At 39.2% G+C, this 18753-nt stretch overlaps 1 non-coding gene across 1 annotated transcript; it reads right to left on the reverse strand.

Annotated features, from left to right (window-relative positions):
* Window positions 1-9332: 9332 nt before the first annotated feature.
* On the reverse strand, window positions 9333-9440 carry LOC148553386 (small nucleolar RNA R71). Its single transcript, XR_015893581.1, has one exon. It is a non-coding gene; the product is annotated as a small nucleolar RNA R71 (small nucleolar RNA).
* Window positions 9441-18753: the final 9313 nt, after the last annotated feature.

Raw genomic sequence — 18753 nt, forward strand, 5'->3', positions numbered from 1 at the left:
ATGTTGTATCAAATACTGGCATTTCTGTAGATCCAACAAAGGTGGATTTTATTTCTAGTTTACCTTACCCCTCCTCTGTGAGGGAAGTCCGTTCGTTCCTTGGCCATGTAGGTTTTTACCAGAGATTCATTAAGGACTTTAGTAAGGTAGCACTTCCCTTATCTAGACTATTGTAGAAAGATATTGAGTTCGAGTTCAGTGAGGATTGTAAACAAGCGTTTGATAAGCTGAAGACTGCCCTGACTCAAGCTCCAATTGTGAGAGGACCAAACTGGAGCCAGCCATTTGAAATAATGTGCGACGCCTCCAACCATGCAGTAGGAGCAGCGCTGGCTCAGCTTGAAGGTAAGGATCCCTTTGTAATTGCTTATGCATCTAAGACTTTAGACGCCGCTCAGTCCAATTACACTACTACTGAGAAAGAGCTTCTTGCTATTGTTTTTGCTCTGGATAAATTCCGAACCTATTTACTTGGTACTAAAGTAGTAGAGTACTCAGACCATGCAGCTCTAAAGTATTTATTAGCTAAAAAGGAGTCCAAACCAAGGCTTATACGTTGGATACTGCTACTACAAGAATTTGATTTAGAAATTAAAGATAGAAGTGGTAACCAAAATCTAGTGGCGGACCACTTGAGTCGCCTTGAGCACATTAAGGATACCTCCACTCCTATAAATGATAAATTTCCATTTGATAACCTGCAAGCAGTATCTGAAGTAGTCCCTTGGTATGCGCCTGTAGCTAATTATCTAGTTAGCTGCACGTTTCCTCCAAACTTTACTAAGCATAAAAGAGACAAGCTGAAAAGCGAGTCTAAATATTATATATGGGATGACCCATATTTATGGAGATGTGGTGTTGACCAGGTAATTAAAAGGTGTGTGCCTCAATCAGAATTCCAGTCCATTTTAGAGGCCTGTCACTCATCTGAGAGTGGAGGACATTCTGGCCCTCAAAGAACAGCTAGAAAAATCTTAGACTGTGGATTCTGGTGGCCTACCCTTTTTAAAGACGCTGTTGAATTTTGTAAATCCTGTTTCCCATGCGAAAAATTTGGTAATATATCCAAGAGGGATGAGATGCCTCAACAGATTATGCTTTTCTGTGAAATTTTTCATGTTTGGGGCATTGACTTCATGGGTCCATTTCCAAATTCTAATGGTTATTTTTATATTTTGTTAGCTGTAGATTACATTTGTAAATGGGTGGAAGCAATTTCTACCCGCATTGATGATGCTAACACTATTGTTTCCTTTGTGAGAAACCACATTATTTGTCGCTTTGGATCACCACGAGTAATCGTGAGCGATCAAGGCACCCTTTTTTGTAACAGGAGACTAACAGGATTACTGAAGAAGCATGGGATAATTCATAAAGTAGCAACAGCCTACCATCTTCAGACTAATGGGCAAGCCGAGGTGTCTAACAGAGAGATAAAGTGTATATTGCAGAAGATAGTCAAACCTCATAGAAGAGACTGGAGCACCAGGCTACAAGATGCACTCTGGGCATACAGAACAGCATACAAGACACCCATTGGGATGAGTCCCTTTCGCTTAGTTTATGGAAAAGCCTGTAATCTCCCAGTTGAAGTAGAGCACAAAGCCTTTTGGGCAGTAAAGCAGTGCAACATGGGATTTGAGAAAGCCGGAGCTAAAAGGAAGTTGCAATTGCAAGAATTGGAAAGCCTTCGCCTAGAAGCTTATGAGAACTCAAGGCTATACAAGGAAAAGATGAAGGCTGTACATGATCAGCACATCAAGAGGAAAGAGTTCCAACCTGGGGACTTAGTCCTCCTTTACAAATCTAGACTGAGGCTCATGCCAGGCAAGTTGAGATCAAGATGGGAAGGTCCATATAGAGTAGAGAAGGCTGAGCCGTACGGAGTTTTTCACCTAAGTCATCCTTCAAGCTCTGAAATCATCAAAGTTAATGGACATCGTTTAAAGCTATATCATGGGGAGAAGATGAAGAAAAACAAGGAGCTAGAGATCTTCCTCTTAGAGGATCCACCCAAAGCAGAAGACTGAGCTCGTGGAGCGTCCAACTTACGGACGTTAAAGCAAAGTGCTAGGTGGGAGACAACCCACCATGGTATGATCGTTCCTTTCTCTATTCTTAGTTTTCTTATTCAATAACTCTTCTCCTTGTCAGCACATTTAGTTTGCATCTGTATTTGCATATTTTTATTTAAAAAAAAGGGGGGGGGGGGAGAGCACGCGACGCGACAGCATCGCTGACGCGTCCGCGTCGTATGTGCATCAGGAAGAAAAAGCAATCGAACAGAGAGTCATGCGAGAGCGTGGCTGGAGGTGTGCCTCTAGCACAAATCACCCCACACGACTGCGATGCTGACGCATTCGCGTCACATGGGAAACATGCCTCCCACGCATCCACGTCACTCACACAGACTCATGACTCGAAAATCGACGTAAGAAAGGGTGCACGACCGAAAGTTGTGCTAGAGTGGTGCTGGACTAGTGCTGAACGCACAAGCCTTACCACGCGGACGCCTGGCTCACGCGTCCACGTCATATCCCTATAATGGCCACTCACGCGATCGCGTCGATTACGCGACCGCGTCACCCTGGAATTTGGCAATAACGAGTTTTGAACAGAGAGTTGTGCGAGCGCGAGGCTGCCCTCGCGCCAGTAGCACAAAACGCGTCACGCGTTTGAGTGACCGACGCGACCGCGTTGATTCATTTAAGCGCCATCCACGCGAACGCGTACCCCACGCGTCCGCGTCACTTGCGCTGTACAGCTTATCCTAATTTGCCAAATATCTTATCTTCCTCTTCCCCAAATCCAACTTTTTCTTTTCCCTCCTCATTATTTTCTTCCACTTTCTTTCTCCTTCCTTCTTTCTCACTTTTTACTTTCTCTCTCTCACCACCATTGTAAAGGTTTTTCTTTTCTTCTTCTCTTCTTACTTTTCTATTCTTCTTCTTCATTTATGTTTTCTTCTTCTTTTCTTTTTCTTTTTACTTGCATTATCCATGTTTTCCTTTTCTTTCTTTTTCTTTTAATTGGTGTTGGAAATTTATTAGGGTCATTATTATTCCTTATGGTTTGCTTGTGGATTGTTAAGAACTTGTTTGGCAATTATATATTAATTTTTCAGGGTTACTTGCATGTTCATATTATTATTTTCATTAGCTATTTATCATGCATGCTATGTGTTTGTGAAAACGCCCGTATGGCATTGTGTACTATTTTTAGATTTCTTTTAATCCACCACTCTATATGCCTGTTTTTCATAAAATCTTTTTTTATATTTTATTATTTAAATATAATTGTCATTACAAACAAATTATCAGTTTGAAAGGCTTGGTAATCTAACTTGGACATTGAATGCTTGATCAATGCTACTCATGCCTTTGCCTGCATGCAAATAAACACCTAGCATTTAATTGTCCCCATATGCACTTGCTATATTTCCATTGATGATTTTCCACATGTAGTCATGACCATGTGTTAACATCATTCATCTTTTAATGTGCAGTGATTACCGCTTTTTCCGCTCTCTTCCTTGCTCCAACCCTTGACATTTTATCATACTTTTTCTTTCTTTCTTTTAGGATGGCCACCAAGAAAGGCAAGGAGAAAGCTGCTCCCAAATCAACAGCAAGGAGAGGAACAAAACGAGCGTTAGTGGCAGAGCCATCTTCAACTGCAGTTAAACCCTCAACAAAAATAATTAAGAGGATTATAAAGGTTGATGACAAAGAGAAAGCCTTCCCAGCAAAGGACACTGCGCGATTTGCCAATCGCTACTATAAGCAGATGTTCCCCACCCTGGCAGAAAGGAGTTACAACAACGAATACCTTCTTATCCTCCCAACCCATATCGCTGAATTTGTTGAGCCACAAATTGCACGAAGACAATGGGGTTTCCTACAGAGACAGCCACGGCAGGTTAATCTTTCCTGGGTAGTCGAGTTCTACTCCAACTTCCACCTGCCGACCCTGCAGTCTATCTATGTCCGTCAGAAGCAAATTCCCATTACAGAAGAGGCCATTCAGCGTGCTTTAGATCTCCCCCCTACTCCAAAAGGACTGGACGCATTTCAAGAGGCCACACTCAAGCGCCAGATGTACCAATTTGAATGGGACGCTGTTCTCAGAGTTATCGCCCTACCTGGCAGCAGATGGATCTACGGATACCATCGTTCCCGTCCTAAGGGAATATTGGCTTCTGCACTTACCTTGGAGGCTCGCGTATGGGCACAGATTATGTCCCATTACGTATTTCCGATCACCCACGAGTCCTCCTTCACTGCAGACATGGCCGTTCTACTATGGTGCATCCTTACAGACCAGCCTCTGAACCTACCAAGACACATCTGGAGTGCTATGGGACACGTACAAATTGCGGGCAACTTACCTTTTCCCGCCCTGGTCTCAGCTCTTGTCTCAGTACGTCCCTAACGGGAAATATATTAGACCTCCAGCAGCCACTACAAGCCAGCCTACTGAACCGGCTGAAGACATTCCTCCTTCAACACCACAAGCCCATACAACCAATCAACTGCTCCATCAGATACTTGAAAGGTTAGATCGGCTGGAACACAAAGCAAAGCTAAGAGAGCGCCGTAACAAGCGCCGATTCACATACCTCAAGGAGCTACTTAAAGGAAAATACAGAGACTCAAACACCTCGGACTCCACTTTCTTTACCATCACAGGGAGCCATGACGGTCGCGACTGTGGAGATACTGCTACCAACCCACCTTTACTCCTGACAGATGGCACCGAGGACGGTGCAAAGCCTTAAGTATGGGGAGGTCGGTCAGTACCTGACTTCCAGAGGTAATTTCTCTTCCCTAACACCCATAAAATAGGATATTTAGTTAGTTTTTATTTTGTAGAATAGGATAGATTGCATAGTAATAGATTAGTTGCATGCATGTTCTACTTGATTGAAAAGACAATAAGTTTCTTCTAAGACCCTATTTTTAGAACAAAATTTCACTAATTTTAATTAAAACTTTTGTGTTAAATTTGCTTGAAGTTATATTCGGAACATGGTTTTTGAGCTAAAGAACACACAGCTTGTGAGATTTGAGCCTTTATACATGGTTACATTATTTAACCATAATTATTTTATTCTTGTGTGTTTACTTCTCTATGATTGTAATCTATAATTTGTTTCATCCTATATGTCCAATGTTTAATATATTTATATGCTTGCATATGATTGAGGCCATTATTTGTTTAGCTCACTTATCCCAAATAACCCGACCCATTCAATTACCTTTGTTAGCCACTTTGAGCCTTTAAATCCCATTTGTTCTTTATTTTACCACATTACTAGCTGATGAGCGGATAATTTATACGCTTTTTGGCATTGTTTTTAGTATGTTTTTAGTAGGATCTAGTTACTTTTAGGGATGTTTTCATTAGTTTTTATGTTAAATTCACATTTCTGGACTTTACTATGAGTTTGTGTGTTTTCTATGATTTCAGGTATTTTCTGGCTGAAATTGAGGGACTTGAGCAAAAATCAGATTCAGAGGTTGAAGAAGGACTGCTGATGCTGTTGGATTCTGACCTCCCTGCACTCAAAATGGATTTTCTGGAGCTACAGAACTCAAATGGCGCGCTTCCAATTTCGTTGGAAAGTAGACATCCAGGGCTTTCCAGCAATATATAATAGTGCATACTTTGCCCAAGTTTAGACGACGCAAACTGGCGTTCAACGCCAGCTCTCTAACCAATTCTGGCGTCCAGCGCCAGAAACAAGTTGCAAAGTGGAGTTCAACGCCCAAAATGGCACAAAAGCTGGCGTTCAACTCCAAGAAGAACCTCTACACGTGCAACACTCAAGCTCAGCCCAAGCACACACCAAGTGGACCCCGGAAGTGGATTTATGTATCAATTACTTACTTCTGTAAACCCTAGTAGCTAGTTTATTATAAATAGGACATTTTACTATTGTATTTGACATCCTAGATTGTATTTTGATCCTGTGATCTCGTTTTGGAGGCTGGCCATTCGGCCATGCCTGGACCTTTCACTTATGTATTTTTAACGGTAGAGTTTCTACACTCCATAGATTAAGGTGTGGAGCTCTGCTGTTCCTCAAAAATTAATGCAAAGTACTACTGTTTTCTATTCAATTCACTTGTTCCGCTTCTAAGATATTCATTCACACTTCAACCTGAATGTGATGAACGTGACAATCATCATCATTCCCTATGAACGCGTGCCTGACAACCACTTCCGTTCTACATTAGATTGAATGAGTATCTCTTAGATCTCTTAATCAGAATCTTCGTGGTATAAGCTAGATTGATGGCGGCATTCATGAGGGTCCGGAAAGTCTAAACCTTGCATGTATGATCGAGAACCTCCAAGATGATTAGCCATGCAGTGACAGCGCATCGGACCATTTTCACAGAGAGGAATAGGATGCAACCAACGACAAGGGTGATGCCTCTAGACGATTAGCCGTGCTGTGACAGAGCATTTGGACCATTTTCCTGAGAGAGATCGAAAGTAGCCATTGGCACCGGTGACATCCTTACATAAAGCCAGCCATAGAAAGGAGTAAGATTGATTGGATGAAGACAGCAGGAAAGCAGAGGTTCAGAGGAACGAATGCATCTCCATACGCTTATCTGAAATTCTCACCAATGAGTTACATAAGTATTTCTATCCTTATTTTATTAATTAATTTCGAAAACCCCATTACTATTTTATATCTGCCTGACTGAGATTTACATGGTAACCATAGCTTGCTTCATACCAACAATCTCCGTGGGATTTGACCCTTACTCACGTAAGGTATTACTTGGACGACCCAGTGCACTTGCTGGTTAGTTGTGCGAAGTTGTGAACCATGGTATTGGCATCATGTTTTTGGTGCCATTGCTAGGGAAAGAAAGAGCAATGAATTTTACATAATCAAAGTGTAATCACAATTTATTCCACCAAGTTTTTGGCGCCGTTGCCGGGGATTGTTCGAGTTTGGACAACTGACGGTTCATCTTGTTGCTCAGATTAGGTAATTTTCTTTTTGTTTTATTTTCAAAAATTTTTCAAAAATCTTTCAAAAAATTTTCTTTTGTTTTTGAAAAAAAAAATGTTTTCAAAAATATAATTTTCTTCAGAATTTTTAAGAATGAATTCTAGTGTTTCATGAAGCATGTTGAAGCCTGGCTGGCTGTAAAGCCATATTCAAACTCCTTTCGGATTGGTCTTCAACTAATCACCTCAATGGATGTAATTCCATTCTAAAGCATGGCTGGCTATTAAGCCATGCCTGACCCTTTGATTGGAGCTTTAGACTAAAAAGTATAAGATTCCTGGAATTCATATTAAAAATTTTGGAATCCTTATTTTTCTTTTTCAAAATGATTTTCGAAAAAATTAAAAGAAAATATAAAAAAAATTTTGAAAAATCATAAAAATAAAAAAAAAAAAAAGATTTTTGTGTTTCTTGTTTGAGTCATGTGTCATGTTATAAGTTTGGTGTCAATTGCATACTCATCTTGCATTTTTTTCAAAAAATTCATGCATTTATAGTGTTCTTCATGATCTTCAAGTTGTTCTTGGTAAGTCTTCTTGTTTGATCTTTGCATTTGCATGGTTTGTGTCTTTTCTTGTTTTTCATATGCATTCTTGGATTCTTAGTGTCTAAGCATTAAAGAATTCTAAGTTTGGTGTCCTGCATGTTTTCTTTGCATTAAAAATTTTTCAAAAAAATCTTGATGTTCATCATGATCTTCATAGTGTTCTTGGTGTTCATCTTGACATTCATAGTGTTCTTGCATGCATTCCTTGTTTTGATTCAAAAATAAAAGAGAAAAACATGAAAATGATGTTTTAATTTTTCTCTCTCATCATTAAAAATTCAAAAATAAAAAAAAAAAATATCTTTCCCTTTTTCTCTCATCAAATTCGAAAATTGAGTTGACTTTTTCAAAAATTTTTAAAATCTAGTTGTTTTTATGAGTCAAATCAAATTTTCAATTTAAAAATCTTATCTTTTTCAAAATCTTTTTCAAAAATCAAATCTTTTTCATTTTTCTTAGTTATTTTCGAAATTTTTAAAAATATTTTTCAAAAATCTTTTTCTTATTTTTATATCAAATTTTCGAAAATAACAATAACAATTAATGTTTTGATTCAAAAATTTCAAGTTTGTTACTTACTTGTTAAGAAAGATTCAAACTTTAAGTTCTAGAATTATATCTTATGATTTCTTGTGAATCAAGTCATTAATTGTGATTTTAAAATTCAAATCTTTTTCAAAAACTAATTTCTATCATATCTTTTCAAAAATATCTTCTTATCTTATCTTTTTCAAAAATTTGATTTCAAAATATCTTTTCTAACTTCCTAACTTCTTATCTTTTCAAAATTTGTTTCAACTACCTAACTAACTATTTGTTTGTTTCTTATCTTTTTCAAAACTACCTAACTAACTCTCTCTCTCCAATTTTTGAAAATATCTCCCTCTTTTTCAAAATTTCTTTTTAATTAACTAATTATTTCAATTTTTAAATCTTAATTTTTGAAAACTACTAACCTTTTTCAAAAACTATTTTCGAAAAATCACTAACTCTTTTTCAAAAAAATTATTTTCGAAAATCCTCTCCCTCTCTCATCTTATTCTCTTTATTTATTCATCTACTAACATCTCTTCCTCACATCACTCACCAAATTCGAACCCCCTCTTCTATCTGTGTTCGAATTTTTTTCTTCTTCTCTTCTTCTACTAACAATAAGGAACCTCTTTACTGTGACATAGAGGATTCCTCTTCTCTTCTTTTTCTCTTCTCTTTCTTATGAGCAGGGATAAAGAAAAAGGCATTCTTGTTGAAGCTGATCCAGAACCTGAAAGGACTTTGAAAAGAAAACTAAGAGAAGCTAAATTACAACAATCCAGAGACAATCTTATTGAAAATTTCGAACAAGTAAAGGAGATGGCAGGCGAACCCAACAACAATAATGCAAGGAGAATGCTTGGTGACTTTACTGCACCTAATTCTAATTTACATGGAAGAAGCATCTCCATTCCTACCATTGGAGCGAACAATTTTGAGCTGAAACCTCAGCTAGTTTCTCTGATGCAGCAGAACTGCAAGTTTCATGGACTTCCATCTGAAGATCCTTTTCAGTTCTTAACTGAATTCTTGCAGATCTGTGATACTGTTAAGACTAATGGAGTAGATCCTGAAGTCTACAGGCTCATGCTTTTCCCTTTTGCTGTAAGAGACAGAGCTAGAGTGTGGTTGGACTCTCAACCCAAAGACAGCCTGAACTCTTGGGATAAGCTGGTCACGGCTTTCTTAGCCAAGTTCTTTCCTCCTCAAAAGCTGAGCAAGCTTAGAGCTGATGTTCAAACCTTCAGACAGAAAGAAGGTGAATCCCTCTATGAAGCTTGGGAAAGATACAAGCAGCTGACAAAAAAGTGTCCTTCTGACATGCTTTCAGAATGGACCATCCTGGATATCTTCTATGATGGTTTATCTGAGCTATATAAGATGTCATTGGATACTTCTGCAGGTGGATCCATTCACCTAAAGAAAACACCTGCAGAAGCTCAAGAACTCATTGACATGGTTGTTAATAACCAGTTCATGTACACTTATGAGAGGAATCCTGTGAGTAATGGGACGCCTATGAAGAAGGGAATTCTTGAAGTTGATACTCTGAATGCCATATTGGCTCAGAACAAAATATTGACTCAGCAAGTCAATATGATTTCTCAGAGTCTGAATGGAATGCAAGCTGCATCCAACAGTACTCAAGAGGCTTCTTATGCAGAAGAAGCTTATGATCCTGAAAATCCTGCAATAGCAGAGGTGAATTACTTAGGTGAACCTTATGGAAATACCTATAATCCATCATGGAGAAATCATCCAAATCTCTCATGGAAGGATCAAAGGCCTCAACAAGGCTTTAATAATGGTGGAAGAAACAGGTTTAACAATAATAAACCTTTTCCATCATCCACTCAGCAACAGACAGAGAACTCTGAACAAAATACTTCTAATTTAGCAAACTTAGTCTCTGATCTATCTAAGGCCACTGTAAGTTTCATGAATGAAACAAGGTCTTCCATTAGAAATTTGGAAGCACAAGTGGGCCAGCTGAGTAAAAGGATCACTGAAATCCCTCCTAGCACTCTCCCAAGCAATACAGAAGAGAATCCAAAAGGAGAGTGCAAGGCCATTGACATAAGCACCATGGCCGAACCTGTAAGGGAAGGAGAGGACGTGAATTCCAAGGGGGAAGACCTCCTGGGACGTCCAGTGATCAATAAGGAGTTTCCCTCTGAGGAACCAAAGGAATCTGAGACTCATCTAGAGACCATAGAGATTCCATTGAACCTCCTTATGCCATTCATGAGCTCTGATGAGTATTCCTCTTCTGAAGAGAATGAGGATGTCACTGAAAAGCAAACTGCCAAGTTTCTTGGTGCAATCATGAAGCTGAATGCCAAATTATTTGGTATTGAAACTTGGGAAGATGAACCTCCCTTGTTCACCAATGAACTAAGTGATCTGGATCAACTGACATTGCCTCAGAAGAGACCTTGGTTCAGGAATAAACCTCATGCCCGTCTCTGTAATAGAGAAACTGGGAATCTATGGGGTGCAAGCTGCTAAAATCTCATTAGAGATGGCAGATAATTCAAGAAAACAGGCTTATGGACAAGTAGAGGACGTGTTAGTAAAGGTTGAAGGCCTTTACATCCCTGCTGATTTCATAGTCCTAGATACTGGAAAGGAAGAGAATGAATCCATCATCCTAGGAAGACCTTTCCTAGCCACAGCAAGAGCTGTGATTGACGTGGACAGAGGAGAATTGATCCTTCAAATAAATAAGGACAACCTTGTGTTTACAACTCAAGGATCTCTCTCTGCATCCATGGAGAGGAAGCAGAAAAAGCTTCTCTCAAAGCAGAGTCAAACAAAGCCCCCACAGTCAAACTCTAAGTTTGGTGTTGGGAGGCCACAACCAAACTTTAAGTTTGGTGTTGAACTCCTATATCCAAACTCTAAGTTTGGTGTTGGAGAGTCTCAACAATGCTCTGAACATCTGTAAGGCTCCATGAGAGTCCACTATCAAGCTATTGACATTAAAAAAGCGCTTGTTGGGAGGCAACCCAATTTTTATTTATCTAACTATATTTTTTTTCTTAGTTATATGTCTTTATAGGTTCATGATCATGAGGAGTCACAAAATAAATATAAAAATTGAAAACGAAATAAAAAACAGCAGAAGAAAAATCACACCCTGGAGGAAGCATCTGCCTGGCGTTCAACGCCAGAACAGACCATGGTTCTGGCGCTGAACGCCCAAAATGGGCAGTATCTGGGCGCTTAACACCCAAAATGGGCATCATCTGGGCGCTGAACGCCAGAATTGCACCCTGGAGAAGAGCTGGCGCTGAACGCCCAGAACAAGAATGGTTCTGGCGTTCAACGCCAGAAATGGGCAACAAATGGGCGTTGAACGCCCAAAATGGGCACCAACCTGGCGCTGAACTCCCAGAGTTGTGTGCAAGGGCATTTTACATGCCTAATTTGGTGCAAGGTTGTAAATCCTTGAACACCTCAGGATCTGTGGACCCCACAGGATCATCTCAGGATCTGTGGACCCCACAGGATCACCTCAGGATTTGTGGACCCCACAGGATCCCCACCTACCTCCACTCACTTCTTCTCATCCCTCACCACTCTCTTTCACAAAATCCCATAAACACTCTTCCCCAAAACCCTTCACCAATCACCTCAATCTCTCTTCCCCATCACCTCCTCACCACTCACATCCATCCATTCATCCCCATAAACCTACCTCATAAACTCCACCTAACTTCAAAATTCAAAATCAATTTCCCACCCAAACCCACCATAAATGGCCGAACCTTAACCCCCTCCCTTCCCTATATAAAGCCTTCCATTCTTCCTCATTTTCACACAACACAACCCTCTCTTCTCTTCTTGGCCGAAACACACCTTCTCCCTCTCCTCCATTTCTTCTTCTTCTTCATCTATTCTTTCTTCTCTTGCTCGAGGGCAAGCAAAATTCTAAGTTTGGTGTGGTAAAAGCATAAGCTTTTTGTTTTTCCATTACCATTGATGGCACCTAAGACCGGAGAATCCTCTAGAAAAGGAAAAGGGAAGACAAAAGCTTCCACCTCCGAGTCATGGGAGATGGAAAGGTTCATCTCCAAAGCCCATCAAGACCACTTCTATGATGTTGTGGCCAAGAAGAAGGTGATCCCCGAGGTCCCTTTCAAGCTCATCACCATGAGATCCCGGAGATGCCTCAAATGCATCTTCCTCCACAAAACTATTGGGAGCAAATCAACACCTCCCTAGGAGAATTAAGTTCCAATATGGGACAACTAAGGGTGAAACATCAAGAGCACTCCATCATCCTTCATGAAATTAGAGAAGATCAAAAACCAATGAGGGAGGAGCAACAAAGACAAGGAAGAGACATAGAAGAGCTCAAGGACATCATTGGTTTCTCAAGAAGAAAACGCCACCATCACTAAGGTGGACTCATTCCTTGTTCTTACATTCTCTGTTTTTGTTTTCTCTATGTTAAAGTGCTTATCTATGTTTGTGTCTTCATTACATGATCATTAGTAGTTAGTAACTTTGTCTTAAAGTTATAAATGTCTTATGAATCCATCACCTCTCTTAAATGAAAAATGTTTTAATTCAAAAGAACAAGAAGTACATGAGTTTCGAATTTATCCTTGAACTTAGTTTAATTATATTGATGTGGTGACAATGCTTCTTGTTTTCTGAATGTATGCTTGAACTGTGCATATGTCTTTTGAAGTTGTTGATTAAGAATGTTAAATATGTTGGCTCTTGAAAGAATGATGACTAAGAGACATGTTATTTGATAATCTGAAAAATCATAAAAATGATTCTTGAAGCAAGAAAAAGCAGCAAAGAACAAAGCTTGCAGAAAAAATAAATAAATAAATAAATAGGCGAAAAAAAAATATAGAAAGAAAAAGAAAAAGCAAGCAGAAAAAGCCAAAAGCTCTTAAAACCAAGAGGCAAGAGCAAAAAGCCAGTAACCCTTAAAACCAAAAGGCAAGGGTAATAAAAAGGATCCCAAGGCTTTGAGCATCAGTGGATAGGAGGGCCTAAAGGAATAAAATCCTGGCCTAAGCGGCTAAACCAAGCTGTCCCTAACCATGTGCTTGTGGCGTGTAGGTGTCAAGTGAAAACTTGAGACTGAGCGGTTAAAGTCAAGGTCCAAAGCAAAAAAAAGAGTGTGCTTAAGAACCTTGGACACCTCTAATTGGGGACTTTAGCAAAGCTGAGTCACAATCTGAAAAGGTTCACCCAACTATGTGTCTGTGGCATTTATGTATCCGGTGGTAATACTGGAAAACAAAGTGCTTAGGGCCACGGCCAAGACTCATAAAGTAGCTGTGTTCAAGAATCATCATACTGAACTAGGAGAATCAATAACACTATCTGAACTCTGAGTTCCTATAGATGCCAATCATTCTGAACTTCATTGGAAAAAATGAGATGCCAAAACTATTCAAGAGGCAAAAAGCTATAAGTCCCGCTCATTTAATTGGAGCTATGTTTCATTGATAGTTTGGAATTTATAGTATATTCTCTTCTTTTTATCCTATTTGATTTTTAGTTGCTTGGGGACAAGCAACAATTTAAGTTTGGTGTTGTGATGAGCGGATAATTTATACGCTTTTTGGCATTGTTTTTAGTATGTTTTTAGTAGGATCTAGTTACTTTTAGGGATGTTTTCATTAGTTTTTATGTTAAATTCACATTTCTGGACTTTACTATGAGTTTGTGTGTTTTTCTGTGATTTCAGGTATTTTCTGGCTGAAATTGAGGGACTTGAGCAAAAATCAGATTCAGAGGTTGAAGAAGGACTGCTGATGCTGTTGGATTCTGACCTCCCTGCACTCAAAATGGATTTTCTGGAGCTACAGAACTCAAAATGGCGCGCTTCCAGTTGCGTTGGAAAGTAGACATCCAGGGCATTCTAGCAATATATAACAGTCCATACTTTGCCCAAGTTTAGATGACGCAAACTGGCGTTCAACGCCAGCTCTCTACCCAATTCTGGCGTCCAGCGCCAGAAACAAGTTGCAAAGTGGAGTTCAACGCCCAAAATGGCACAAAATCTGGCGTTCAACTCCAAGAAGGACCTCTACACGTGCAACACTCAAGCTCAGCCCAAGCACACACCAAGTGGGCCCCGGAAGTGGATTTATGCATCAATTACTTACTTCTGTAAACCCTAGTAGCTAGTTTATTATAAATAGGACATTTTACTATTGTATTTGACATCCTGGATTGTATTTTGATCCTGTGATCTCATTTTGGAGGCTGGCCATTCGGCCATGCCTGGACCTTTCACTTATGTATTTTTAACGGTAGAGTTTTTACACTCCATAGATTAAGGTGTGGAGCTCTACTGTTCCTCAAAGATTAATGCAAAGTACTACTGTTTTCTATTCAATTCACTTGTTCCGCTTCTAAGATATTCATTCACACTTCAACCTGAATGTGATGAACGTGAAAATCATCATCATTCCCTATGAACGCGTACCTGACAACCACTTCCGTTCTACATTAGATTGAATGAGTATCTCTTAGATCTCTTAATCAGAATCTTCGTGGTATAAGCTAGATTGATGGCGGCATTCATGAGGGTCCGGAAAGTCTAAACCTTGTCCGTGGTATTCCGAGTAGGACTCTGGGATTGAATGACTGTGACGAACTCTAAACTCGCGAGTGCTGGGCGTAGTGACAGACGCAAAAGGATAGTAAATCCTATTCTAGTATGATCGAGAACCTCCAAGATGATTAGCCATGCAGTGACAGCGCATCGGACCATTTTCACAGAGAGGAATAGAATGCAACCAACGACAAGGGTGATGCCTCCAGACGATTAGCCGTGCTGTGACAGAGCATTTGGACCATTTTCTCGAGAGAGATCGAAAGTAGCCATTGGCACCGGTGACATCCTTACATAAAGCCAGCCATAGAAAGGAGTAAGATTGATTGGATGAAGACAGCAAGAAAGCAGAGGTTCAGAGGAACGAATGCATCTCCATACGCTTATCTGAAATTCTCACCAATGAGTTACATAAGTATTTCTATCCTTATTTTATTAATTAATTTCGAAAACCCCATTACTATTTTATATCCGCCTGACTGAGATTTACAAGGTGACCATAGCTTGCTTCATACCAACAATCTCCGTGGGATTCGACCCTTACTCACGTAAGGTATTACTTGGACGACCCAGTGCACTTGCTGGTTAGTTGTGCGAAGTTGTGAACCATGGTATTGGCATCATGTTTTTGGTGCCATTGCCAGGGAAAGAAAGAGCAATGAATTTTACATAATCAAAGTGTAATCACAATTTTGTCCACCACTAGCCTTAAGCGGAAAAACAATTATATATCCCAATTGAATCTTTGGTTAGTTTAAGATAGAATTGTGTGTTAATTAAGTATGGGAAAATTGTGGGAACAAGAGATAATAAGGGAATATGTCATGATGATATAATGGGAATTTGGGTACCTACTCATGTGAAACTAGAAAATTAAAAATCTATGTGCATTGATAAACTATGTTAAAAAAAAAACCAAAAAAATATTCAATAATTAAATAAGGGGACAAAATTACCCTAATATCAAGTTGAGAATTCAAAGATCAATGCATGTATGATAAAATTAAAATAAAATTTGATACATGAGTAAAGAATGTGAAAAGAAAATTTTGGGTAGCTAAGTGTGAAATTTAAGCTATAAAGAAAATATGTGTGTTAGGTGAAAGCTTGGGCTAATTAAAGATTCAATTTATAAGCTTACTTAACCATATATGTACCCTTACCCATACCTTGGCCCCATTACAACCTTGAAAAGACCTCATGATGTTTGCATTGGTATATTAATTGTTGTTGATTGGTTAGGAGAAGAACAAAAATTAGAAAGCATGATTAAAGAATGATAGAGTGATTACCCTATACACTAGAGAGATTAGAGCATACATACATTATCAGTGAGGGTTCAATGCTTAAGTTCTATGTTCCCTGCTTTCATGAGCTACCTTCTTGCATTTTTATCTATTTTTACTGAATAAGAATTGAATTAGTAGAATTTGATTTCTGATTGTCTTGAAGAGCTTATTTACTTTTGACCAAGTGGACAAGAATCATATAGTTGTATTCACATATATAGGTTGCATTGCATTGCATGAGTTTTACATGTTCTTACTCATTTATTTTATCTCCTTCAACTAAGCATGAGGACATGCTAATGACTAAGTGTGGGGAGGTTGATAAACCACTATTTCATGGTTTATATTGTGCTTAATGGTGCGGTTTTATCAAATCTTTACCCACTTATTCATATGATAAGCATGCATTTATAATTCCTTCCTAAAAATACTTCATGGTTGAAAACTTGCTTCCTAATGACTTTTAATTTTGTATTTTAATTCTCCTTTATTCCATTCGATGTCGTGATATGTGTGTTGAGTGTTTCAGGCTTTATAGGGCATAAATGACTTGGAGATTAGAAAGGAAGCTTGCAAAATTGAAGGAACACAAGAAATTAAGGAGATGACCAACGAGAAGTGACGCGAACGCATGGCTCACGCGACCGCGCGACATAGAGGAAATTGCAATGACGCGGACGCATGTCTCACGCGACCGCGCAGATTGGAAACTGCACACGTGACGCGAAGGCGTGGACGACGCGCACACGTGGCAAGGCAAAACGCTGGATGACGCGAATGCCTGTATGATGCGATCGCGTGACGAGCGCGATCTGCAAAATCTGCAGAATTCACTGTGGGCAATTTTGGGCACTGTTTTGACCCGATTTTTGGTCCAGAAAAGCAGACTAGAGTCAGGAAACATGCAGAGACCAAGAGAACAATCATTCCACATAATTTCAAGTTTTAGATCTGATTTTACTCCTCCTCTAGATTTTCTCTCTACACCTTGGTAGTTCTTAGGATTTCGTTTTCATTGCTTTTTGGATTGGGATATTGAGAAGAGTTATTACTTCCGCCAAAACTTCATTATTTTAGTTTGTTTTTCCTTACTTGTCTCTTACTCTTCCATGTCCTTAATTTACTCAGAATTACTATTGGATTATCTTTAGAATTTATTAATATAAGAACCATTTTTATTTTTAATTGATCTTTTTGATTATTATCTATCATGTCTTTATTTATCTCTCTTTATTATTTTGTGAAGTTTACATTCATAATGAGCGAGTAGTTCCATAACTTGATGGGGAGTTGATTGAAAGGAGGACCTTGAGTTGGAATGCTCAAGAGAAAAATTGTAACTGGGTTTATTGTTGGATTGTCCTCTAGTCACTGACACTAACCCTTTCCAAGAAAGAGGATTAGAACTTGTGAATAGAAATAGCTTTCCAACTTGCTTGACTTTCCCCTACCTAGTAAGGGATAACTAAGCAGAACAACCTTCAACCATTAATTAATCTTGAGAGTACTCCAACAAGAATAGGGCTTCCAACTAATCTACTCCCGGTCAAGGTCTTTATTTAAAATTACATAAATTCCCTAATTTAATTTCCTGTTTATCAACTCAAACCATTTTTGAAAACATCTGATTATTAAAATAGCACATCTTTCTGCAACTCGTTGGGAGACGACCTGGGAATCATATTCCCAGTATTTTAATTCTAACTTTGTGACAACCCTTCTAAATTGATAAACAGATTTTTGGTTGGTTAAGAACTGTATTTGCAATGTATCTCTTATAATAATTTCTTAACTCGCTAATTTTTGCCACGTCAATTTTTGGCGCCGTTGCCGGGGAGTTGCAATAGAGTGCTAAGTTATTGATTGGATTTTATTTATTTTCATTTTTATTTTATTTTGCTACTATGACCTGCATGTTTCTTTCGTTAAATGACGCGTTCACTTCCTGATCCAAGCTTGCCAGTATTTGTTCTTGAGATTGAAAGAACTATCTCACGAATAAGGCAAGCTCGGCGTCGGTTAGTCCTCTCTGAGGACGAATCTGAAACGCCACTTGAGGAAGAAACAAGCTCCCTTTCTGCTGATTCGGTTGATTTTTGTGTAGGTGACAAGGAAGCACCTAGGAGAGTTACTATCCAGGAGGCTAGAGCCCCTGATTTCACAATGCAACCGTTTCAAGCGCATCACCCAGCAGTGGCTACAGACTTTGAAATAAAGACTGCACTGCTTAATTTGATGCCTAAGTTTCATGGCTTGCCTGCTCAAGAGCCTATCAAGCACCTTAGAGATTTCCAAGTAGCCTGTTCTACTGTTAGGCGCGACGGTGCAGATGAAACTTTTATTCTGTTAAAAGCTTTCCCATTTTCTCTTGAGGGAAAGGCAAGAGAGTGGTACTACACTCAACCCGCAGCAACTGTTTCTGACTGGGATACGCTCAGAAGAGAATTTTTGGAAAAATTCTTTCCAGCTAAAGTTTCTGATAAACTGAGGAAAGACATTTCCATGATTGTTTAGGACGAGTCCGTGACTCTCTACGAATACTAGGAGTGCTTCAACAACCTTTTGGAAGCATGTCCCCACCATATGATTGACAAGATAGTGTTGCTCGGCTACGTCACACAGGGCATGAGGCCCCAAGATAAGACTACATTGGAAAGTGCTAGCAATGGGTCTATGAAAAAGTACAAGACCACTGATGAGGCATGGCAATTGATCAGCGACTTGGCTGAGTCTACAAGGAATCACAGGCAGAAATAAG

This window comes from Arachis ipaensis, chromosome B7, assembly GCF_059453495.1.
Source record: "Arachis ipaensis isolate K30076 ecotype BB chromosome B7, ASM5945349v1, whole genome shotgun sequence".
Taxonomy (NCBI): Eukaryota; Viridiplantae; Streptophyta; class Magnoliopsida; order Fabales; family Fabaceae; genus Arachis; species Arachis ipaensis.